At 37.3% G+C, this 19,954-nt stretch overlaps 1 protein-coding gene across 2 annotated transcripts in view; it reads left to right on the plus strand.

Moving 5' to 3' along the window:
- ABL2 (ABL proto-oncogene 2, non-receptor tyrosine kinase) overlaps positions 1-19,954 on the plus strand; it is a 113,420-nt gene that overhangs the window by 7,177 nt on the left and 86,289 nt on the right. The gene's annotated exons all lie outside the window — the stretch shown is intronic.

Here is a 19,954-nt window from a genome sequence, read left to right on the forward strand (position 1 = left end):
ATATCCCCCACTCCCTGTTGATAGATTACAACTCTCCTTTTCTCCTTGTATTGGAATCTATGTAGCCACTTAAAGTGATCTATTTAGTTTATTATTGTAATATGCAACTTATAAAGACATTTCTTTTTCCTTTTTCGGTAATATGATAGAATTAAAAAAAAAACTAGCATAACACTCTAGAGTATTTCCTATGTTTCTTTATTCAGTTATTTTACAGTAATTGCCTATGTTAATATCTCAGAGAGTTTTTAGGTATAATTTAGACAGAATTGCTGTCCAAAAGAATGATGCTGCTTAAGTAGATATTGATGAACACTCATGAAACAGTTAATAAACTAGTCTTGTTTTGTGTGTCTCTGTGTGGGAAGTGTGATATTTTGTATAATAACTGTTGGTTACTAATCTCTGCCTTTTTGGGTTGAGGGCATAATTTCAGTATGTAAATCTGTGGTCATTGTACTAATTAGAATGATTTCTCAGTTCAATTCTTTTCTTTTTTTTAAATAAATAAATTTATCTATCTATTTATTTATTTATTTTTGGCTGCATTGCGTCTTCGTTGCTGTGCACGGGCTTTCTCTAGTTGTGGCGAGCGGGGGCTACTCTTTGTTGCTGTGAGCGGGCTTCTCATTGCGGTGGCTTCTCTTGTTGTGGAGCACGGGCTCTGGGCGCGCGGGCTTCAGTAGCTGTAGCTCGCGGGTTGTAGGGCACAGGCTCAGTAGTTGTGGTGCACGGGCTTTGTTGCTCCGCGGCATGTGGGATCTTCCCGGACCAGGGATCAAACCGTGTCTCCTGCTCTGGCAGGCGGATTCTTAACCACTGCGCCACCAGGGAAGTCCCAGGTCAATTATTTTCCATTGAACTTTCATTCATATAAATGCACAGATTAATGCACATTAAATATAATACTGTGACAAATTTAATTTTGGTTGCTTAAAAAAATGAGACCTATATTGAGCTTCTTCTCTGTCTTTGCTTTGTGCTGTAAATGTGCAGAGTCTATGGTGATGGTACTGCGGGCTCCTCTGTAGTGAACTCTGCCAGTATTGGCTTTTGATCTAGCAAAACACAAAGCTCAGCAGGCCCAGGCAATTTATATTCCCTGGTTTGCTTTTCCAAGGAGAGGGAGGGTTTAGAAAACCTTTCACTTGATGTGGTCAAGGTCAAAGAAAATGTTCTGTGGCTTAATATAATATACGATATGTACATATACAATTTTGTTAACATGTTCCTTTCTCTATGCTAATTCCAGCAAATTAAAATAACAATACTGAGTTAGTACTAAAGATTGCCACTTAGCATTTTGTGGTTCCAGATAATTCCTAAGAAAACTTGGTAATTTTCTTAGGAAAACTTAAAAATTTTCCTAAGACTAGCAGTACTAACAGGCATAATTCGTATCACCGATCTGTTTCTTACAGGAAAGAAAGGTTGACACTTGAAAGTTTTTGTTATAGTAGCTTTCTTTTATTAATGTTGAAATTTGCATTTTTTAATTGTGTAAAAATATATAAAGAGGTATCTCGATGTAAAAAAAAAAAAAATCAGTACAGAAGCATGTAGATTAGACATGAAAGTTCTCTTTGATATTCCGACCCATGATCCATATTCCCTTGTTAGAGGAAACTACTGTTGATGGTTTGATATGTTATCTTCCCAGAACTTTTTATGTATTTACATTTATGTGAGTACACATATTAATACTTCTCTTGCCATTTCATAAAATGCAAGTAAATGCATTATACTGTATGAATTTTTTCCTCCCAGATTTGTTTTTTGCATTTAATATGTCTGGAAGACCCTTCTATGCCAAGATGTGTACATTTCTCATTCTTTTCAATAGCTTTATAGTGGTCTGTGCTCTTGATATATATTTTAACCATTTTGTTTAGATTTTAACTATTTTCTTATTGACGAATATTTGTTTACAAGATTATTAAAGATCTCCTGTTTTCCTCATATTTTTTCTTCTTACCAGTTTGAACCTTTCTGAAATTTATATATACATATTTGAGGTTGGAACCAACTTAATGTTTTTCCATTGTACTAATAATTGAATAGTTCATCAATTTCCACTGCTTTGAAGAGCTGTATTTCTTATATATTTAATTCTTAAATGTCCACAGATCTTTTTAAAACTCTTTCCATTGTTCCATTCATCTTTATTTCTTCCTGCACGTTGTTAACATATTTTAATTATGATAACTGTATTATAAGCTTAAAGTGTATATGTTTACCTGGGTAGCTCCCTATTATTGTGTTATTTTTCAAAGTTTATTTGGATGTTATTGCATATTATATCTTCTAAAGATTCTTAGGACCAGATTGTTAAGATTCAGAAATCTTGATGGGATTTTGATAGTGATTGTATTGAATTATAGGTTAATTTGAGGGTGAATTGACATGTTGCATTATTGTGTCCTTACATCTAAGAATATGGTGTCCCTTTGCCAGTCTAGGTCATCTTTGTGTCCTTAAGTAGAAGATTTTCCATTGCTTTCCCATTGTTTTTGGACATTTCTTGTTAAGCTTATTGGTGGGCTTCTTAAAATTTTTGTTGTGATCATAAGTGTAATTCTTCTGCATTACATTTCCTAATTGCTTATTGCTAGTATATGAGTAGTGATTTTTGTTTGTCAGTCTTGGGTCTGGTTGCCTTACTGTATTCGTATTGCATCTAATCATTTTCCCTTTAATTCTCTTTCTAGGAAGGCAACCAGATTTTCTGTAGTAGTAACTTTCTACCAACATTTTTATTTTCTCAAAACTGATATTCCTAGAGGCCTTTTTTTAAAAAATAAGGATTATTTTGGAAGCGTTTTAAGCTGTTATTACTATTCATTCTTTATCACACTTCTGTACTGTAAGGCGTTTGGTTGGAGGAGGCATGGTGGAAGTAGGAGTGGGTTGCAGGGAGAGAGACCGTCTATCCTTTTTCTTAACGAATTCTGCTTACTATTATTGGTGGTAACAATACATGTTTTGTCCATTTATTTTCTACAAAATAGCTAAGGTATATATAGTACATATATCTAAAGTATATATATAATAAATGTGTATATATACACATAAATATATATATGTTATTAAGTGTACCTTCAGAGAAATTGCCTGGTATATTTTAATATGGCAACTAGAGAAATTGTTTCTCTACATTTTGCATTAAGAAGTGTCATTATTGGTGACTAGCATCTAGAATAAAGCATACGATTTATGTTTTTGCACTGAGGGGAATATTAAGTCTGGTAAATACATTCCTAATGTTGACAATTCATAGTCACAGTGCTACATCAGTAGTTGAGACCTGTGAACATTGATTTTTGGTAAACGTAAACCTTTTAGCTATGAAAAAAGATGTATTCTGTGGATACTATAGAGGAGTTCCGGATTCTCTCCAGATAGCATCTGGACTTGTGTTTAGCTTCTGAATCAATATATATATTTTTAACTATGCTGATAATCCATTAGCTAACTCTAAGACCAGATTCAGTGTGGAATGATTAATTCTGTGAAACTGAGAATTAACTTTAAGGAGGTATGAAGAAAGAATATTTTCTTTTATAAAAATGTATATTTATCAGAAGTTAAGTTCCTGATACCAGTAAACTCTGGTCTATTCTTCAGAAATAGAAATAAAATGTGAAGAAAGCATTTTTTTTAAAAAGGAAGTATTTCAAACATACAGAAAAGTAGAGCACATAACAGAATGTCCAGGTACCCGCCACCCAGATTTAACAAATGTTCATGTTATGTCACATTTTTAAAAAAAGAAAGAAAACACTGTAGAGACAGTTGAATACCCTTTGCAGACCTTCTCAAACCCATTCTTCTCCCTTCCTATCCTGAGTATAACGCTACCCTGATGGTGTTTATCCTTCCCCTCTACGTAGTTGCATTTTATTCCACTTGTAATTATCTGTAGAGGGTGTGTGTGGGGCAGGCGCCAGTTTGTAGCTTTGTATGTTTGAAAGATTTACATAAATTCTGTGCCAGATGTATCATCTTGCAACTTTCTCTTTCTATTCTGTGTGTTTCTGAGATATATCCATTTGAAATAATATAGTTCAGTATTCCACTGTGTAACTATACCACAGTTTATTCAGAATTTTTCATATTGATGGTGGGTTTCCAGTTTTTCATAAAATAGGTGCTTGGAGTTGCTATTTGCTCTGACCAGAAAACTCTTTATAGTTATTTTTATCAGAGATATATGTGGAGAGTTTATAAATAGTCAAAGAATATGACAAGATTTGAAATGGAAAAAAAAGAAAGCAGCCCTGTCCCTCTTCCTAGGTTGGCATTGTCCAGTATGGCACCTTCTAGCCACATGTGACTATTCAGCAAATGTCCTTTGTCCTCATTGAGAAGAGCTGTGTTAAAATACACACTACATTTCAAAAACTCAGTATGAAAAAAGAATGTAAAATGTCACATTCATGTTTTTATGTTGATTACATGTTGACACGATAATGTTTTAGATATGTCAGATTAAATAGATTTTTAAAAAAAATGTATTTATTTATTTATTTTTGGCTGCGTTGGGTCTTTGCTGTGCATGGGCTTTCTCTAGTTGCGGCGAGCGGGGGCTACTTTTCGTTGCTGTGCGTGGGCTTCTCACTGTGGTGGCTTCTCTTGTTGCAGAGCACGGGCTCTAGACGTGCGGGCTTCAGTAGTTGTGGCTCGCAGGCTCTAGAGCACAGGCTCAGTAGTTGTGGCGCACGGGGTTAGTTGCCCCATGGCATGTGGGATCTTCCCGGACCAGGGATCGAACCCGTGTCCCTTGCATTGGCAGGTGATTCTTAACCACTGCCCCACCAGGGAAGTCCCTAGAATAGATTGTTAAAATTAATTTTACGGATTAAAAAATTTAACCTAGCATCCAGAATATGTAAAATGACATATTTTTGCTCACATTTGTGGCTTGCATTTCTGTTGGACAGTTCTGCTTTAAATGGTAAGCTCTATGAGAGCAGGAACTTGATCTTGTTCACCACCGGAGTCCCTGTACCTTTAACAGTGACAGGCACAAAGTTGACCCTCAATAAATTTAAATTAATTGATACATTCAACAAGAGAAGGTATTTTTTGCATTGTTCACTTAGGAATATTATACCTGGCATGTTACAGTGCAGAGTTTATTCCATAGAGGTGCTTTGAGTTTTCTTTGCAGTTACTGATTGGAAAAAAGTTACTTTAAATTTGACTTTACTATCCAGTGTATGTTTTTCCTTTTACTACCCTATTTTTAGCTTAACTGCACTTTTAAGTCTTAGGATTTCATAATGTTTTCATTCTGTCTTTATCATTATATTTTTCATTTTCTATTTTATTCTGTTATTAATCCTGCTGTTTGGGAAAATTCTAATGGACTTGTAAGTTCTTTGATCTAATTATTTCAAGTTATCTGTTTCTTGAAATTACTAGCTGTCTTCAAAGAGAAAAGTCATCTTGGCCATGGGCTGTGTCAAGATGGCTTTAGCTCTGGCAAATTTTCTACCACACTGTTACCTTTTCAAGTCTGAGGTCATGCTTATCCTTTTATGTTTATCTGTTTATTCTTTTTTCTTGGCAGCATATAAATTCTTTTTATTTTAAAAATTCTTCCTCTTTTTTTGTCTTCCAGTTTATTGGGATATAATTAACATATAACCTTATCTAAGTTTAAGGTATACAACTGTTGATTTGACACATTTATGTATTGCAGTGTGATTACCATCATAGCAATTAACTGACACTTCCATCAAGTCACATAATTACCATTTCTTTTTTGTGGTGAAAACATGTAATATCTACTCTTTTAGCAACTTTCAAATATACAGTATTGGTGTTATTAGTTATAATCACCATGCACTATATTAGATCTTCAAAACTTGTTAATCTTATAACTGGAAGTTTGTACCCTTTGACCAGTGTCTCCCCATTTCCGCCGCTTCTTAGGCCCTGTTAACCACCACTCTCCTCTCTTGCTTCTCTGAGTTTAGCTTTTTTAGATTCCACATATAAGTGATACCATACAGTATTTGCCTTTTTTCTGTCAGACTTATTTCACTTAGCATAATGCTCTCAAGGTTCATCCAAGTTGTTGCAAATGGCAGGATTTCTTCTTTCTCATGGCTGAATAATATTCCATTGTGTGTGTGTGTGTATGTGTATCTCTCCCATCTTCTTTATCCATTCATCTCTTGATGGACACTTAGGTTGTGTCCTATCTTGGCTATTGTGAATAATGCTTAGTGAACGTGGGAATGCAGATATTCCTTCAAGATGCTGTTTTCATTTCCTTTGGGTATAAACCCAGAAGTCGGATCACTGTTCATATGGTAGTTCTATTTTTAGTTTTTTGAGGAACGTCCATACTGTTTTCTGTGGTGGCTGCACCAATTTACATTCCCACCAACAGTGCAGGAGGGTTCCCTTCTCTCCACACCCTTGCCTGCCAACCCTATTTCTTTTTTTTTTTTTTTTTTTAAATGAGAGCCATTCTAACCAGCATGGGGTGATATCTCTTCGTAGTTTTGATTTTCATTTCCCTTGTGGTTAGTGATGTTGAGCACCTTTTCATGTACCTGTTGGTCATTTGTATGTCTTCTTTGGAAAAATGTCTATTCAGATTCTCTGCCCATTTTTAACTTATTTATTTTTCTTTTTGTCTTTCTTAAATTTTTGGCCACACCGCGCGGCTTGCGGGATCTTCGTTCCCCGACCAGGGATTGAACTGGAGCCCTCAGCGGTGAAAGCGTGAAGTTCTAACCATTGGACTGCCAGGGAATTCCCTGCCCATTTTTTAACTGAATTGTTTTTGTGTTATTGAGTTGTATAAAATTCTTCCTCTTAAAGCTTAAGAGCTTGGTAGGTAGATGTTTGAGGAGAAGTCTGTCTTAAATGATTATTTCTCAGTTTTTATATTATATACCAACTGTCTTTGGTTTTTGGTTTTCCTTCTAGTTCAGAAAATTTTGACTGTTTTCCTGGTTTCCACATTATTTACCTTTTCTATTTCCTCTGTTGTCCTTATATTTATAGATTAATTCTCATTGATCTTTTTTCTATAGCTCACCATTGGTTTCTTACTATTATAAAGTTTCATCACATTTATTTTTGATTTACTTGTGTTGAACTATTACTCTGCTGTAGTCGATTCTTCTATCTTAGCAGTTTTCTGTGGGTAATATGTGTGAGTAGGGCTCTTGGTTACAAGTAGGAGAGACCAACTCCAGATTATGTAATACCTAGAAAATTTATATGGAGATAGTGGAGGCTCAAGAACAGGAATGCAGCTAGGCTGGCCCAGAAACAGGACGTGGAAGGCTGCTAAAAACTCAGGCAATATTTATTTTCTGTCTCTTGTTTTGGCTTCTGTTTGCTCACTTTATTCTTCTCTCTTAGACATTCAATTCATACCATACTTTCCTTTTTTTTTTTTTTTTTTTTTTTTGGTAATCTCTTCTCTGACCAAAAGGATGGTCTATATTAAACTTTAATTTCTTAGTCTCAGTTCCAGATTCCCAGGAGAGTAGCTGTGATTGGTGGTCAGATCACCTCCGTAATATTGACATTTTGGGTTGAATGGTTCTTTGTGTGAGTTGTCGTGTGCATTGTAGGGTGTTTAGCAGGATTGTTGGCCCCTGTCAACTAAATGCCAGTAGCGCTCACCTTCTAACTGTAACAACCAAAAAATGTCTCTAGATATTGCTAAAATCCCCTTGGAGATAAAATCACCCCTGGTTGAGAACCACTGATCTAGAATGTATTTAGCTGCTCTGGGCCTACCACTGTGTGAGACTGATGTTTCAGGAGAGTCTTTGCGAGCTAGGCAGGTACTCAAAATGCTTTAAGTATTTTCAGTTTTTTGTAGCAACTATAAATTAACACTGTTTTTCATTATTTTTAGGTGTTCCTTTTAAAAATAATTTTTTCTTATTTAAAGTATTTGACATTAACATGTTTCTTATTAAAATATTCAACTGGAGGGACTTCCCTGGTGGCACAATGGTTAAGAATCTGCCTGCCAGTGCAGGGGACATGGGTTCAATCCCTGGTCCGGGACGATCCCACATGCTGCGGAGCAACTAAGCCCGCAAGCCACAACTACTGAGCCTGCGCTCTAGAGCCCGCGAGCCACAACTACTGAGCCCATGCTCCACAACTACTGCAGCCTGCGCACCTAGAGCCCATGCTCTGCAGCAAGAGAAGCCACCACAATGAGAAGCCTGTGCACCGCAACGAAGATTAGCCCCCGCTCGATGCAACTAGAGAAAGCCTGTGCGCAGCAATGAAGACCCAATGCAGCCAAAAATAAATAAATTAAAAAAAGAAATAAATAAAAAAATAAAATCTTCAACTGGAGTTGTAGTGCTTACCAGTTTTGGCCATTTCCCTGAATCTCTAAATTTTTCAGTCTGCTACAGGTTTATATTTTTTTTCCTTGAGGGTGAGTGTATGTATACGTGACGGTATTGGTTGTTTTAAGATAAAATTTATGACTTTGGTAGGCAGACAGACAGAGGTATAAAAATTTAGAACTGGTAGAGACCTTAGAAATTATGTATTCTGGGACTTCACTGGTGGGCCACTGGTTAAGACTTCACCTTCCAATGCAGGGGGTGCTGGTTGCATCCCTGGTCGGGGAGCTGAGATCCCATATGCCTTGTGGCCAAAAAACCAAAACATGAAGCAGAAGCAATATTATAACAAATTCAATAAAGACTTTAAAAATGGTCCACATCAAAAAAACTCTTAAAAAAGAAATTATGTATTCTGATACACTTTTTTTTTTTTTTGTTTTTTTTGGCTGTGCTGCACGGCTTGCCGGATCTTAGTTCCCTGACCAGGGATTGAACCCCAGGTGCTTGGCAGTGAAAGCGCGGAGTCCTAAGCACTGGACTGCCAGGGAATTCCCAGTATTCTGGTACCCTTGATTTACAGATGAATAAACTAATGCTTAGGCAGATGAAACAAGTTGATCATGGACACATAGCTTAGTAGTAGAGCACAGAAAGATTAGAGTCTAACTTATATTATTTTTCTAGGTTTAGTTTCTAGTTACCTTTGGTGCCCATTTTTTGCTTTTGGTCCATTTTTTGCTTTTGGTAGTATTACTTATGTAGTAATACTTATTCAGCATTTATATGTTAAAGTCTACTTCAGGTGTTATCTCATTTAGTCCTTGGCAAATAAATGATGAAAACAGTCTCACAATAAGACATGTCTAACTCTAAACGTTTTGCTCTTAACCATTGTGCTTTAGCAGTATAATAGCATTGGGAAAGGATTGGATGCTGTGTCCTGGACACTTCATTCTACCCTATCACTTAATCCTCAACACAACCCCAGAAGCTATATATATTTCCTGGTTTTACAGATGAAGATGTTTAGCTAAGAGAGAGTAAGTCTCCTATCTTAAGGCCACATAACTAGTAGGAAGCAGAGCTTGACTTAAATTTTGTGGTTTTCCCGTTTGTGCTGCACCTAGGGGGAGATGTTCTGCACTGATGCTCCACTGTCTTCCCAAAGCTTTCATGGTAATAAAATAGAAGGAAAAATACAATATAACATATACAGTTCACTTAAGGATTAATAAATATTACCATTTTATTTTGAGACTAGCCTTCATGTACTTGTTCTGTGCCTTCTTAGATATTTTTTATTTTATTTATTCTTTGGCCACGCCGTGCGGCATGTGAGATCTTAGTTCCCTGACCAGGGATCAAACCCCCACCCCCTGCATTGGGAGTATGGGGTCTTAGTCAGTGGACCACCAGGGAAGTCCCCGTAGATATTTTTTAGAATTGAATTTAAAAGAAATACTAATAAAAGATAGCTAGATAATTACCATTAACAGGAAAATATTTCTTTAAAAAAATATATTTAAGAGATTACTGATCTACCAGGAATGACTTTGTGTTTGTTCCCTAATCTTGACGTAAACAGATTTTTCACGCTTGCAATTCTTGAAGCTTTTGGGTTTTCTAATTGAGTGCTTTCAGTGATAACATCAGTCAGTGCCATTTATAAGCATGCTGTTAATAGCTATGGACTCTGGTGTTAGACTGTGTGGATTTAGATCCTGGATTAAATTTATGATTTAGTATACCAGTATCTTGACATAGGTAGAAAATAAATAATTTGCATGGGAATACATAATTTCTAAGGTCTCTTAGGGTTCTGAATTTTTTATACGTGTCTGTTTCCTCATCTGTAAAATAGTCATGCTAATAGTACCTGCCTCATAGAGCTGTGAGAATTAAATAAATATTACATGTAAAATTCCCAGAGGGTGCGTGGTGAATGGTAACTACTCAAAAAGTGATAGCTATTAATGTTTTTTTAAAGTTGCCTTTCTAACATTTTTATTGGTTAATGTATTTAACAATTACGGTAGCATTAAGGCTGAGATAATTTTGAGACCTTAATACAAGATAGTATATTGTATTTAGGCTTCTTCTGTCCCTTGGTTTAATTGCCAGATTTCAGTGCTTCTGGATATATAGGTAAGTATAATGTATAGTTTTATTTTATTTTGGTACAGTTATCAGCATTTTGATTGGATATTTCTAGCACTTCACTTAGGTAGATCACAGTCTTTCTTTTCCCTCTCACAAAGGGCACTTTGAAATCATCCTGAAATACCTTGCCATTCATATGAATAGAAAAGTTAGTTGTAGGGGCCTTAAGAAAAAAAAGGGGGGGGGGCGGGGAATGGTGAACCAGTGGAGCTAACGCCAGTGGAAGCGTGTGTTGTATGTGTGTACACTGGAGATCATGACACTCCGTCAGTAGGAGTCATGGTATGTCTGGGCCTCATGGAAACTGGAGCTAGTAAGCCATTAGAAATTAAGACTGCATGCTCCATCTTTCTCTTTTAGGGGCTGCAAGGTTTTGGCATCGTGTTTTGCTCTGTATATCTGCTCAGTTTTCCTTTCTTCCAGCTGGCTTTCTCGGTTTCAGCTTGTAGTACATGGAGTGTAATGGCTGCTCAGTTTCTTTATCATGATAACTCTCAGTGTATTCTTTTGGCATTTATCCCTGCTGCTAAATGGCTCAGTCTTTTTCTCTTGTAAAATTTAAATCATTTATTTATTTATTGAATGCTCAGTACCTTTGCATAGTTCAAAAATCAAATGGTATAGGGACTTCCCTGGTGGCACAGTGGTTAAGAATCCGCCTGCTGATGCAGGGGACACGGGTTTGATCCCTGGTCCAGGAAGATCCCACATGCTGTGGAGCAGCAAAGCCCGTGCACCACAACTACTGAGCCTGCGCTCTAGAGCCTGCAAGCCACAACTGCTGAGCCCGCGTGCCACAACTACTGAAGCCTGCACGCCTAGAGCCCGTGCTCTGCAACAAGAGAAGCCACCGCAATGAGAAGCCTGCGCACCGCAACGAAGAGTAGCCCCCACTCGCCCCAACTAGAGAAAGCCCGCGCACAGCAACGAAGACCCAATGCAGCCAAAAATAAATAAATAAATTAAAAAAGAAAAATTTCTTAAAAAAAAAAAATCAAATGGTACAGAAGTGTTCCTGCCATCCCCTTTCCCTGGCCACTCAAATTTTGGCAATCCAAATCACCAGTTTCTTATGTATACTTCCAGATAGGGGTGTGTGTGTATATGTACATATATATATATATATATATATATATATATATATATACACATATATATATACACACATACATACATATATGCATGTGTATCCCCCCAGTCTTTTTTTTTTTTTTTGGAGAACAATGGAAGCATATATACTGTTTTGCACCTCGCTTTTTTTTTTTTTTTTTCACTTAATTTATCTTGGAGATTCTTCCATGTTAGTAAGTAAAGAACTTGCTTTTCTTTTTTTTAATGCATGGCATTTCATTGTATGGATGAATTATATAATTAGGTTGTTTCAAACAGTGCTGTAGTGAAAAATCTTATGTATCATTTGAAACATGTGCTAGGTATAGCTGTAGAATAAATGCCTTGTATTGGAATTGCTGACAGAAAGGCTATAGGGATTTCAAAATAGCCATTTATTGAATAAACTATGTTTATTCACGTTTTTGTATAGTAAAATCCTGTGTGCATTTGATTCTGTTTCTGGATTTTCTGTTCTTTCTGTTGATTTGCCTAATTATGTGCCAGTATCACACTGTTTTAATGTATTTTTATAATGTGTGGTATGAATAAGAATATATAAACTTTTGTGCTAAAGAGTGGTGGTTAAGAATATATAGGCTTTGTGCTAAACTGCCTTGCTTTAAATCTTCACTTCCTTAGCTGTGTGATCTTGGGCAAGTTACTTAACATCCCTATAATTCAGTGTCCTTATTTGTAAAATGGAGATGATAATACCTATCTAATAAGGTTGTTATTAGGAGTAAATGAGTAAATTTATATAAAGTGCTTAGAAATAGTGTTTGGCATGTAATTAGTGCTTTATAGGTATTAGCTCTTTGTTGTTGCTGCCACCCAGTAGGACTAGTTCATTTCCTTTTATTTTCAGAATATTCCTGGCTATGCCTGCTTGCTTATTTTTTTATATTAACTTTAGAATCAGTTGGTTTGTCTAGTTAGATTAGGTTATAGGTTGGTAACAACAGCTCCCCACCCCAATCTTAGTGGATTAGCACATCAAAAGTTTGTCACTCACACTACCTGTTCAGTGTAGATCAGTGTGTGTTGGAGGAGGGGGTCTTGGCAGAGGTGGGAGAGGGATTCTGCCTATCTTTTGTCACCCAGAGACCCAGGCTGTTAGTCTTACACTGTCATTCTAGAATGCTGGCGGTTGCGTTGCAGAGGGAAAGAGAGAATGGTGAATCAAGTACTAGTGGAAACTTTAAAAACCAGAAGAGATGTTTGGCATCACATCATGTCAAGGGGATGGGGAAGGTGCAGTTTTGCTATGAGCCTGGGAGGGCAGCTAGAAATATTTGATGGAGAGCAGTAATGACTACCTTAAGTTTGCTCTGCTGGTTGCTAAATATTGGGTCATTCTTTGTGTTGTGTGCAACACACTAACCCCCTCCCTTAGAGAGAAGACCCAAATTTCTATCTAGTAACTATGTTGAGCTCAAACTCTAGAATCTCTGAATCTGTCAGATTCAGAGGAGGTTCCTTTAGGCCCAGAGAGCTGTGAATGAAACAGATGTTATCAGCTAGACTATTAGAAGAGCATCCTATTAGTATCTTCTCAGGCTCCTTGGTGGTTGTGGGAGTAGAGATATGAAAGGAACTTCCACTTTCAACTCTACATATGTCTATATTATTTGAAAAAAAATTTTTTTTTACAGTTAGCAGGTGTTGTGTAAAGAGAAGTATCTTAAGACAACCTACCGCAAAAGAATCCTCTTATCTCCTATTTACACTAAATTAAATAATGTATAATAAGTGGCACAGCCAGAGCTGGACTGTAATGTAAGACTTACCTTAGCCCACTGTGCTTTCCAGTATACCAAGCTGCCTCTCTTAATTCATGAGCTTCTGTGTTATAGCTTTCTTTTTTTAAAGACTATTTTAATACTTTATTTATTTATTTATTTTCTTATTTTTTTTGGCTGCATCGGGTCTTAGTTGCAGCATGCGGGATCTTCGTTGAGGCATGTGGGATCTTTCGTTGCGTGCGGGTTTCTCTCTAGTTGTGGCCTGCGGGTTTTCTCTCTTTAGTTGTGGTGCGTGGGCTCCAGGGCGTGTGGGCTCTGTAGTTTTGCGGCACGCGGGCTCTCTCGTTGAGGCGCGGGAGCTCAGTAGTTGTGGTGCGACATGTGGGATGTTAGTTCCCCAACTAGAGATTGAACCCGTGTCCTCTGCATTGGAAGGTAGATTCTTTACCACTGGACCACCAGAGAAGTCCCTAGTTTTCTAACAATAATATAAATGTAGGGTTTTTTGTTACTTGCAATGACTATAGAAAGAGAAAAAGCAGTTTGCTTTGAGGAGGATAATTTTTGGGAAAATAATGGAAGTGAAGAATGATCTAAGGTCCAAGGAGGACCTCAGTGAGAGGACAGTCTGTACTAATAGGGAGGGTGATGGTGCATGTTAACTGGCTTCTAACTTGAAGATCTTTCCTGGAGTATTTTGTTTTATTTTATTTATTTTTGATCACTGAGTTTTGAGGGGACAGCTTGCAAAGCTAACAGAAGAATGGCCGGCCAAGTGTGAAATGTTTGTTTTTTGTATTATTTGTACAAGTATAAAATGTTTATTACAAAGATCTTGCTTCATCTTTAAACTAGAAAAAGGGGGAAAAAAGCCGTATATTTACTACTCGTTTCTTTCATTTCTTTAAGGGGAAAGGGAGAGAATTAATTTTTTCTTATTACAAAAGTGGTATATTTCATTATAGAAAAAAAAGAACATAAGCAAAAAAGTAAAACAAACCCCAAACCCATCTTCCTGTTTGGGGACAACAATCATTAAAGTTCTCATGTGTAACCTTTTAAACCCTCTTTTCATAGTTTGTGTTGTTAATCAAAAAGTATATAAAACATACATGCAATTTTTGTTAACTATCTTTTTTTCACTTCATATATTTTGAAACTTTGTAAATCTTAAAGGAGAAAGGGGTTTTTTTTTTTGGTCCTCTTAGAACTTCTTTTGCATTTATTCCTCCTCACATTATTTAACACCCATACTTTTGTCTTACACTTTTGTTATTCCTGTTTCCTTAGTTAGATAAGTTCTTCATTGAAGGCTTCTGTATTCTTCATTCTTCTGAGCTCATTATTAAGTTTATTTAAGGACAGGATACATTAATGGGAGAGATGGTAGGGAAGAAAGCAGAAGACATTTCAGCAATTATTTCAGGGTACAGATCAGTCACTAATTCAGTCCAGCATTGCTTAATTTGCTGATATAACCCAAAAACTAAGAAAGTACAACCTTGTATATGTATATATAAAAACCTTTCCTTTTTTTAAGCTAAAGTAAAGTATTCCTATGATGTTAATTTTTTAATATGACCCTTTGAACAGAGCATACTTAGTCTGAGGCATTAACTCAAAAATAAAAATGTGGAGGAGGACAGCAAGGTTGTGGTCTATTCCTTTTAAAATGTCATGAGTTGTTTAACTTCTTTCAAGAAGAAGGAAGCGTGGGTTTACTGTCTAGTGTTTTTTTTTAAAATAAATTTATTTATTTATTTTTGGCTGCATTGGGTCTTCGTTGCTGTGCGCAGGCTTTCTCTAGTTGTGGCGAGTGGGGCCTACTCTTCATTGCGGTGCACGGGCTTGTCATTGCAGTGGCCTCTCGTGTTGTGGAACACGGGCTCTAGGTGCGTGGGCTTCTGTAGTTGTGGCACGCAGGCTCAGTAGTTGTGGCTCACGGGCTGTAGAGCGCAGGCTCAGTAGTTGTGGCGTACAGGCTTAGTTGCTCCGCGGCATGTGGGATCTTCCTGGACCAGGGTTTGAACCCATGTCCCCTGCATTGGTAGGCGGATTCTTAATCACTGCGCCACCAGGGAAGTCCTACTGTCTAGTTTCTAGGTGGCGATTTATAAAAGGATAGCACTCCAACAATGTTAACAGCTAATTTGTAAATGTACATATTAACTAGAAATGTGTAGAAATGTAATGGAAGTGAGACCCCCTTTTTTCCTTTTCCTTCTTAAAGAAGCATTATAGTTATTGAGTCTGTTGCAGTACAAATGATCAATAATATCTATTAAATTGCATCAAATGATTTTATCCCAGTGTGCTAAGATTAATTTTTTACTGTCTTTACATCTTAAAAGGATTTTTTTCTCACAGGTATTCTTCTTAAGGTTAGATACAGAATTTAATCATAAAATTGTGTATCTAGTGTATTTGTGGCTTGTAAAAGAGTTTTAAAAGTTGGGCATAAGCAGCTGATAAGTTATAAAAAACATATAAATCTCAGGAAAGGAAACTTAAGTTAAAATGATAGGAAATGGAGACACTTTTTTTTTTTTTTCAATGTTTGGCTGCGTTGGGTCTTCCTTGCTGCGCGCGGGCTTTCTCTAGTTGTGGCGAGTGGGGGCTACTCTTTGTTGCGGTGTGTGGGTTTCTCATTGCGGTGGCTTCTCTTGTTGCGGAGCACGGGCTCTAGGTGCACGGGCTTCAGTAGTTGTGGCATGCGGGCTCAGTAGTTGTGGCTCTCTGGCTCTAGAGCGCAGGCTCAGTAGTTGTGGCACACGGGCTTAGTTGCTCCGCGGCATGTGGGATCTTCCTGGACCAGGGCTTGAACCCGTGTCCCCTGCATTGGCAGGCAGATTCTTAACCACTGCGCCACCAGTGAAGTCCCTGGAGACACATTTTGGATAGAAAACAGGGATCACCAAAAACAAAACAGCAGCAGTACGTTGTTTCCAAAGAGAACATCTCAGCGGTGCAGAAAAGACTGAACATAGCAGGCTTGAGACCGATAATCCTTAGAACCCCCTGCTTACAAGGTTGGCCCTTGGCTGGTGTCTAGGAACTTGGATTTTGGGAGGGTTTCCACCATTCCCAGAACTGTGAAGAGTGGCTCACTGTGTCTAAACTGTTAGTACAAACAATGTGGTTTATGCTCAACACCTACTTTCCTTCTGGGAGTCTGGAATTTTGCTACGTGGTAGGTAGAGGGTGCCTACGTGACCAGCCCCTAAGAAAAACCTTGGGTACTGAACCTCTAAGGAGCTTACCCTGTAGACAGCATTTTACACATGTTGCTGAAACTCATTGCTGGAGGAGTTGTGTCTTTTGTGACTCCCCTGGGAGAAGTCTCTTGGAAGCTTGTACCTGATTTCCTGCAGACTTTACCCCATCTGACTTTTCCCTTTGCTGATTTTGCTTTGTATCCTTTAGCTTCAATAAATCATTACTATAAGTACAACTGTGTGCTAAGTCGTCGTAGTGAATCATTGAACCTGGGAGTGACCTTGGGGAAGCCCCCCAACACAACAGTGGATCAGATAAAATTATAACTGTAATCTACCATGCTCATGGAAAAAGCCTCTACATGGAAGTATCCAATAGGTAGATGTCATTTTTTTGGTTTAAGTTATGTCTAGGGTAGTAGATAGAATAAATGAAACTAAAAGTAATTTTGGGGTCTATAGGAGAGGGAAGAAAGCTCTTAATCTGTGACTGAGAAACTTCTGTTCAACGTTCCATTTTTGTGAAGCTGGATCTTGGTGTCAGGCTATCTGCTAAGGTTCTGTACTTTATAAAAATGTTATTCTAAAAGGAGAACTTAAAGTGAGACAACAAATGTGACTCAAAGCACTAAGATGTAGAAAGTACAGGGGTTTTGAAGCTAGACAGATTTGGGTTAGAATTGTGGTTTATTAACTATGTGAATTGTTTGAACTTATTTCCTCATTATAAAATGAGGATAATACCTGCTGTATGGCTGGCTTGATTATTAAACAAGATAATGTATACAAAGCTTCTCCCACTGTCTTGCACATAATTGTCTTAAAAACTGTTAGTATACTTTTTCTGCTCTTCAAGATATAGAGAGATTGGAGAAATTTAAAGGGGAAAAAGGAGAGAACGTGAAGCTTGTGTTTCTCTTCTCCTTATTGGTTTGATGTGAGGTTGGGTATGAAGGTTAGTGAGGAGAGAAGAATCATTAAGTTTTAGAAAATGGAATTTTAAATTTATCTCCAAAATCACCCAGGGGAACTTTTCATAGTTTAAGAACTAAGAATATCATTAAGTACAAAGTCAAGAAGGGGCTAGGGGAGGCATAGAAACTTGATGAATGTTTTTCTGTACCTTTATGGTGAGGTTGTCATGAATTAGTTGACACCTGTGTGTTACCAAGTTTCAGTAACTGATTAAGTACATCCAACCTCTATTCTCATGATGAATACTCCCAGGTAATAGTGGGACAATTTGGACTAATTTATAGGCATGATTTCCTATTAGAATTTTTAGAATCAGTGTTTAGAAATAGTGGCATCTTAAAACAGAATTGTATAATTCTGATGTATGTATGTGTTTTTGTTCTTTTTATAACTTTATTTTGAAAGTTAACATTATAGAATAGGTGCAAGAAAAAATTAAGAACTCTTTTACTCTTTGCCCTGTTTTCCCAGTTGTTAATATTTTGTTTTGTTTATTATGTTCCCTCCCTCCCTTTCTACCTTTTCCTCCTTTGCCTCCTCTGCTTAACCAGGAGTATGTATCAAAATCACCTGTAGAATATTAAAAAGAAAAAAAGTGCGTTTCTACTGAACCAAGCAGGTGCATTTACTAGGCTAAATCCCACAGCCTTGAAGTATATCTGCTTTAGTGTTCACTTTTCTCAGTATATTATTTTATTATCCCCTGGGTTCCATTATTGCTATTGAGAAGTTAGCTGTCATTATAATTATCCTTCCTGGAGTCAGTCTATCATTTCTTTTTGGTGGTTTTGTAAATCTTTTTGTCTTTGGTATTTAGCATTTTCACTACAAAGTAACTACTAGGTATAGATTTCTTTTTTTTTTTTTTTTTTTTTTTAATTTTAGCAATTTCGTGTATCTTTATTTATTTATTTTATTTATTTATGGCTGTGTTGGGTCTTGGCTTCTGTGCGAGGGCTTTCTGTAGTTGCGGCAAGTGGGGGCCACTCTTCATCGCGGTGCGCGGGCCTCTCATTATCGCGGCCTCTCTTGTTGGGGAGCACAGGCTCCAGACGCGCAGGCTCAGTAATTGTGGCTCACGGGCCTAGTTGCTCCGCGGCATGTGGGATCCTCCCAGACCAGGGCTCGAACCCGTGTCCCCTGCATTGGCAGGCAGATTCTCAACCACTGCGCCACCAGGGAAGCCCCCTAGATTTCTTATTATTTATCCTGCTGGTAATTCTTTGTGCTTTTTTTTTTTTTGGCCATGCTGCGTAGGTTGCAGGATCTTAGTGCCCCAACCAGGGATTGAACCCTGGAGCCCTTGGCAGTCAAAGCGCCGAGTCCCAACCATCGGACGGCCAGGGAATTCCCTCTCTACTTTTTTCTTTTTGAACATTGTTTAGACATATGTTGGACCTTTTGTTCTATTCTCATGTTGCTTAACCTCTGTTCCGTATTTTCAGTTGTTGTATCACTGTGCTACATTTTGTGTATTTCTTCAGAGTGCTCTTTACCTGATCTAATCAGCTATTTAATCCATCGAACTTCTAATTTCAGTGATTATATTTTCCATTTCTGCAAGTTCTATATGATCCTCTTTAAATTGTCTTTTTAAAAACTGTGGTAAAATACACATAATATAAAATTTACCATTTTAACAGTTTAAGTGTACAGTTCAGTGGCATTAAGTACATTTGCATTGTGTAACCATCACCATATCCATCTTCAGAGTTCTTTTCATACTGCAAAACTGAAACTCTGTACCTATTAAACAATAACTCCTCATTTACCCTTCCTCCAGTCCCTGGCAACCACCATTCTACATTTTCTCTATGACTTTGGCTACTCTAAGTACCTCATATAAGTGGAATCATACAGTATTTGTCCTTTTGTGATTAGCTTATTTCATTTAACATAATGTCCTTAAGGTTTATCCATGTTGTAGCATGTGTCAGATGATATTTCATTGTATGCATGTTCCACATTTTGTTTATCTATTCATCTGTTGATGGACCACTTGGGTTGCCTCCACCTTTTGACTACTGTGAGTAATACTGCTATGAACATCGGTGTACAAATATGTCTTTGAGACCCTGCTTTAATTTCTTTGGGGTATATATCCAGAAGTGGAATTGTTGGATTATATGGTAAATCTATATTTAATTTTTTGAGGAAGTGCCATACTGTTTTCCATAGCGGCTGCACCACTTTATGTTTCCCCCAGTAGTACACAGGGGTTCCAATATTACCACATAGTCATCAACATTTATTATTATTATTGTTTTTTTTTTTTTTGGTGGTAACTATCCTAATGGGTGTGAGGTGGTATATCATTGTGGTTTCAGTTTGCACTTACCTAGTGATTAGTGATGTTGAGCATCTTTGCATGTGCTTATTGGCCATTTAAATATCTTCTTTGGAG

The sequence above is a fragment of the Eubalaena glacialis genome, chromosome 3, assembly GCF_028564815.1.
Source record: "Eubalaena glacialis isolate mEubGla1 chromosome 3, mEubGla1.1.hap2.+ XY, whole genome shotgun sequence".
Lineage (NCBI taxonomy): Eukaryota > Metazoa > Chordata > Mammalia > Artiodactyla > Balaenidae > Eubalaena > Eubalaena glacialis.